The following is a 7,137-nucleotide window of genomic DNA, read 5'->3' on the forward strand; positions in this document are numbered from 1 at the left end:
TACCTGGGCCACGAACACCGGTCCGTTATCAGACCCTACAACTTTAGGCAGGCCTTTTCATGGAAAAATATCTTCCAGGATCTTCTTGACAACCATTTGCACTGTTTCTTTTTTTTTCTTTTTTCTTTCATTTTTCTAGTGGGGAAGTCTTCAATGCATCCTGAAAATGTATCTACAAAGACTAGGAGATATTTAAGTCCATAACTTGCTGGCTTAATTTCAGTAAAGTCCACTTCCCAGAATTGTCCTGGTCTGGTTCCTCGTAGGTGCTTTACTGCAGGAAGCTTGGAAGGGTAAACATTAACCAATTGATTGACCCGACAGGCTTTTGTTACCCATTCAGTTATTTCGTTTCATTGTGAGTTGCTTAGTGGAAAACTCTGTTCTTGATCCTTCAGGAATGAATGCAGTTTCTTTGAACCAAGGTGAGTGAGTTGATGTACATTTTCTACTGACATAGTTAGAGCCATGATTATAGGAGTTTTTAACTGAAGGATTTAGAAATTCCACTTGGGGGCCTTCAGGGTTAAAAGTTATTTTGTCCCAGAGTTTGGTGAGCAGATCTCTGCCCATCAATGGGGCCAGGCATTCTGGGATTACTAGGAAGGAGTGAAGGAATTTTCCTTTCCCCTGGTCCATGGTCTTCTTAGTTGTCAAATTCCGATATTTACTGCCATTAGCCCCTTGAATTAGAGACCTTTTATTTTATAGAGGGCCCAATGGGGCTTTAAGGGCTGAGTATATTGCCCCTGTATCTACTTCAAAGTTTACTTGGGTCTCCTTCACTTCAAAAGTTACCCTGAGGTCGGGGAGAGGATCTGAGCCCCGACTTTCTTTGTCATCCTCCAGATTCAAAATGTCTGGCTGGCATGACTGTCTCTTTCTAGGGCACTCTTTGGCCCAGTGTCCTTTTTCGTTATAGTAGACCCATTTATCTGAGGCCAGGGGTGGCCTCTAGTGTGGGCCCAGTTATCCCTTCCTGTCTCCATGTTTCTTAATTTCTGGCCTATTTGTTGTTATGACCAGGACCTTAGTCAATGCCTTAGTCTGTCTTTTGTTTCTTTTATCCTACCTTTGCTACCTTCTCTTCCTCAGTTTCTCCCTTATAGTATACGTTCTTGGCTTCTCTGACTAAATCTCTCAAAGTCATATCTTGTAATCCATCTAAGCATTGTAACTTTCTTTTAATATCCAGGGCAGCTTGCCCAATAAAGGCCATCATGACAGATGCCTTTTGATCCTCTGACTGAGGATCTAAAGTAGTATATCTCCTCTATGCCTCCCTTATTCTCTCTAGAAAAAGAGAGAGTTTCATCAGGCCCTTGAATATTCTCTCTTACCTTGGCCAAATTTGTTGGTCGCCTAGCGGCCACTAAGATACCCACTATTAGAGCCTGGTGATAAGTGGACAGATGCTCTCTACCTTCAAAGGTGTTGGGGTCCCAGTTGGGTCGTTTCAAGGGAAAGCTGGCTTTGAATATGTTGGGAAGTTGTGTCAGTCACACATCTGGTCCGAGGATATTTTTCCTAGCATCCAGAAGGATTCTCTTTTGTTACTTTCTCATGAAGGGAGTCCCTAGGTGTTGTTGGCAGACATCCCAAGTAGGCTGGTGTGAAAACATCAGTGACTCAACCAGACCTGGGAGCCAGGTTGGGTCCTTGGTAAAAGGTGGATTGTTATTTTTCCACTTATACAGGTCTGAAGAGGAGAAAGGCTAATACTGGTAGGCTTGTATTTTTCCCCATGGCTGTCGTCAATCATTGGCCCATAGGGATGGAGGGGCAGCAACACGGGAGTTCCAGGGTTTTCAATCATTTGCCGGCAGTGAGTTCCTTTAGCCGGGCCAGTTTCCTCCAGGGGAGGAGGGGCTGTGAGTGCCACAGGGGAGTTATCTGGAGGGCGCTGGGCTGGCTTAGCTTCCTCCAATGGCGGAGAGGCTGAGTCAGCAGCAGGGGAATCACTTCGAGTGTGTTGGGGGTTGGGGGACGAGGGCAGAGGATAAGGATGGGGACGAGAGTCCAGTAGAGTCAAAGAACAGAGGGTGGAGGAGAAGGAGAAGCAGAGGGTTTGAGAGATCGTGGGGGAACGAGTAGGAGCAGGAGCAGGGGCAAGGAAAGGCTATACCCATGAAAGAGGAGATTTGCAGAGGTCCTGCCAAGTTAAGTGATATGGCTGTTGATCCGGATGGCTATGTGGCTCTCTCTGAAAGACAATATCTCTGACTTTTTAAATTAGTGGGAAGTAGAAAGATCCTTCTAGGGGCCATCCGAATCCAAAGCTGGGCCATTCTGAGGCACAGAGAGTCTGCCAGGTTCAGCGTTTTACTAAAAAAGAAAGATTCTGAGCCCTTAAGAGGACGTTGGTCCAGTGATCAAGGGTCAGGGAGAGAGGAATTGAAGTGATCTGTCCCATAATGAAAGATACGCAAACAGTAAAAGCAACGACACACGACACAGACAAGAAAAGACAATAAAGACATGCAATGGACGTCCAACACTGAGACCAGGACTGAGTAGCCAGCAAAATCCGATGGGCTGGCAATACTGAATCTGAAACAAAATATCACTGAGTCGAGGAGACTATTGTTTTTCGATTTTCGGAGTCCTCTGTGGCGTCCCCCAGGGATGTGGCCTGTGGCTCTGGTGACACGTCTGTCAGCCACCATCGGAGAGAACTCATGCTCTTCATTGACAGCCATTTTACAAAGCCCTAACTTGAAACCTGAAACCAGAAAGAGGCGCCCTACTTACCCCGAGAGCAGCCCGTTGGGGTCTCTCATCCGCCACTGCCAGATCTCGGTGGAACCTAAATATGTAAAGGGAGGGTGAGCGTTGGTGGAAGAGACCACCAAGACACTGTCTCATGCAAAAGCAAAGGGTTTATTGGGGATCCAGCATGCTGGGGCTCAGAGCTCATTTGAATAGAGCAGAGAACCCTGAGAACAGCTTAAGCAGAGCTTATATACTTTCCTTGAAAAGAGCAGGGAGGGAAGTTTATTGATGGGTCCGGGAGAGTGAGCGGTTTGCGTGCAAATGGGTGAGGGAGTACATTCTGCAGTTTGGCAGTTGGGGACAGCACATTCTGGAAACAAGGATAGCAAACAGTTCTCAAGATTTCAAAAGTGTTTTATTAAGCATACAGAATAACAGGAAGTGACAAGTACCTATTTTATTAACATTTCACTACCGACTATACTTTGCCAGATTTCCTAATGTCTCTATTGATATCTGCTTTCCTACATATTTTTCCCAGTTCATCATTGTGACTGACTCTTCACATGTGCTGACATTTACATTCACTCTATACCCGAAACCCTATAGCTAAAGAAATTTTGGTCCAAATTCTATACTCAGTCTCCTTAATAAACCACCAACTATCTTCCTAATCCTACTGACTATCCCTTTTTGACTGGAAGTTCTCTTTGAAAATCAATCATCCAAGGTACAAGGTCCTATGCAATTGTATATCAATTTATCTGAGACATCTGTAGAGAAAATAAATCAAAGCTAAGTATCGCAATCAAGGGCCCAATTCCCTTCTGGGCTTCAAATCTTACCGATATTTGTGTTTTCATACTTATATTTCACCTATATATTCTTTTAAATATCGCAGTTTTCCAATAACATTATTCATCCAGCAGAGTGATTCCTAATCCAAATCAAACCTGTTATTAACCCTAACCATACACTGTTTCCTCAATCTAACGTTACAGAAGAGCAGGGATAGAGTTGGTCTTACAATACAGGAATGTGAGGGATCTTCCAACAGCTGAGAAACTCAAAGGTCCATGCAAAAATTATCCCTGGAGAAGCTGTAGGCAGCTATGAAGGAACTGAGAGAGCAAAAGTCATCTTCCATTGCAAACAACCTGGTCAGCATGAAGGGATGTGTCTGAATCAGCCTCTCTCTTCTTTATGTAGTGAAGAAGGACCAAACCAGGCCTGTGTGGAGAGCTGTTCCTGGTTACCAATGGTTTATATACCATTCTAACTTGTGAAAGTGTCACAGGAAGAAGGGGCAGCCTCCATTTCATGGGTCCCTTGGAAGCAACTGTTAGGACAACGTGGTTGCCAAGGCAGTGATCTCATTCAGTTCCTGAACGAAGTGACCTCACCTCACATTCTTGGTGATGGAACTCTTTGAACTTGGGATCCAGGAAGCCAGGCACTCAAATCCAGTCCCAGTCCCAGTCCCAGTGGTCTCACTTCTTTGGATTTACCAAGGACAGAATCAGTCTTTTTTGGTACCTACTGATGTGAGGATGGCCAAATGCCAGAAAAGCTTAGAAGAGTGGCCTTTCCTGAGAAAGCAGGTAGTGGCTCACTCCTGGCTCCTGAAAACTTCACAGAGTTGGCCAAGGATACCAGATCTGAGACAGGACTCGCCATTTCAGGGGAACATTGTATGGCCCACCAGTCAGAGGACACACCCGATAGTCAGAGACTTACTTTGGGGATGGAGGTGCCTTTGTGGGTGTGGGTGTGTGTTTGTGGATTTGTCTCATGTTCTGAGAATAGGTCAGAAAGGCGGTTTGTTTGGTTTGGAGTGAACTGTTTCTAATAAGTGATTTGACAAGGCGAGTGTTTCTATATCTGTGTATCCCACTGTGTCCGTGGTTGTAGACATTAGAAAAAAGAATGCATCAAAGGATGTGCCCAGTCTAGTAGAAAGTTTCCCAGCATTCATCCTGCCCAATTTATGAATGCACAGCAGCTTGCATTATCTATGGGCTGCCACAGACTAGCTGGGCACAAAATCACGAGCCACTCACAGCCTTGTAGATTCAAACAGCAATTCTTTATTCCCAAACTCACACTGGCAACCTACAAACACGTTCTGGGGGAATTCACGTTCTGGGCCCAAATCATGTTCTGAATCCCAAAACCTCTGTGAATCCCACGAGAACTCAAGAGGAACTCAAGGAGCGTGCATCCCTGAGGCAGCAGGATAAGCCCTATTCCCAGCAGGGTACACCTTAAACCTGGAACCGCCCTAAACCCATGGAGCGGGATTCTCCCTAATCCCAGCAGGATACACCCTAAACCTGAATCCGCCCTGGTCCTTGAGCAAGGTCACCTTTCACGCAATGACACTGCAAATGACTTGGGTCATGCCATGCGTCATTCTTACTTAGCAATGGCCCTCAGCATCTCCCCCCTTCTGATTAATTAAACAACAAGCAATGTGGCTTAAGGACCGTGCCTGGTAGGTTGTCCAATTCAACATATGGTTCTTACCCATCATGGGAAAAACTGACCTCTAGGCGTCAGCCTTCTTTCTTAGGTTGATACCACTGCAATTGGATCATACCCTTCACTGACTACCGATCCAGCATACAGCCATACTTGTGGATAGGCCTATGCACCAGTGCGGGGGGGTGAGGTTCTTGGTGTGGAACAGAGATGCCAGTAATTTCGAGCCTGCTGAGTAGTGCGTCTAGAGCTCTTGTGGGCAGGTGAGTGACAAAACATCTGTGGTGGGGCCATGTGGATATGCCATTGGCTTCCAAATAGCTTGTGATTGACATGGTGCAGCCAGCAGATCCTTCTATTTAGAGGAATATTGTTATATAGAGAGGTTTCAGGGGAATGTTCAGAATCAGGTTGCTATGGAAAAGGGGGCAATGGGGCAAGCTATGAGGGATAGAAGCCTGGATGGTGCATTTTCCTGCAGAACCTGACCCACCACAATTGACAGAACTCTCAGTTGAACTCCTTGTATGTCGTGAAGCAAATACCAAACTCCAAGTGCAGCAAGAAACACCACGAAAAGTGGAGGATGACCAAATGGCTTCACAGTCCACACGGGAAGACACTTAGCCCACAGTGGCCACAGTTTACCTACAAAGAGATAATTCAGCACTGCTGCCTCATGTTCATTGGAAAATAAGAAACCTTGTCCTCCACGTCACATAGATGCAGATCCAGCTTTGATGGTCTCACTACAAAGAAAGCTCAAACTTCTGACAACAACATTTATTTCAAGTGCCCAACCTCAGAGGCAATTTCTCAAAAAGTTTTTAGTCCAGAAGAGATCCGTGTTTGTGGAGTGTTTACCCTGTCATTTGCTTTTGGAAACTCCTCAACCATTTCCAAGCTTGTGAACTCCTGAGCATTTTCCATTCCAGATATGTATTCACAAATTTTCTAACTCTTTTACTCTAATTGTGTCTTAACCCAAACAGAATAAAAATACAAGCGGTTCAAAGGAGGCATGGTGTATATTTGGACTTGCCTTTTGCATGATAAACTTTAGGTGATATACATTTAGTCAATTTTTAATTAAATAGTTCTCCACGTGTTTTCAAAATTAAAAAAAACATGTGTATTTCTGTCTCCCTTTCTCTGAAGCTTATTCAACACATGTATTTTTATATGCACATATAGAATGCTACCTGGTATCACACGTACATTTTTGTGAGGTGGTTTACTCGGCGAATAGAAATTGAGAGAAGAGATCACTCATCCTAAACTCTGTTGGAACTGAATATTCAATCTATGGGTGAGCTTCCTAGTAGAGCAAAATTATACATAAATCCATGTTCTGTAAAATATATATTTTTGGATCTGTGGATGATATATATTTCATGATGAATTTCCATTGGCATATATATTGCTACATTTTAATGTCTGTATGCGTGTTCTGTGTGTGTGTGTGTGTGTGTGTGTGTGTGTGCACATAGTCTCCAGATTTTTCAAAATATGAAAAATATGTGTCTTATATACAGTCCCAAACTTCATTTATGTTCATGTATGTGGATTTATAATCAAATTTTCACAAGATTATTTTAAGAAATATTCATCCACCTGAAATACTTATTTGTTTCCTACTACTGAGAAATAACATCAGTGAATGGTGCATTCAAATCCTAATATTTCTACAGTAACTGACCCAGTTTAACATCAATGCAATTAGATTCCTATCGCACATGATGTGTATTTTGAGGTTCATTTTTATTCGACACTGGTACATTACTATTTCTTCAGTTTATCCAAATCATAGGATATATACATCATCCACCAGTTCACAAATTTATAGTCATTTGTTTCACTTTCAATCAAATCCTGCTTCAGAACACATGTATTCCTCCAGGTTTCTTGACTGGTCTTTTCATGAAACTTCTTTCCAAACACATT

Source organism: Callospermophilus lateralis, unplaced genomic scaffold (genome assembly GCF_048772815.1).
Source record: "Callospermophilus lateralis isolate mCalLat2 unplaced genomic scaffold, mCalLat2.hap1 Scaffold_271, whole genome shotgun sequence".
Classification (NCBI taxonomy): Eukaryota; Metazoa; Chordata; class Mammalia; order Rodentia; family Sciuridae; genus Callospermophilus; species Callospermophilus lateralis.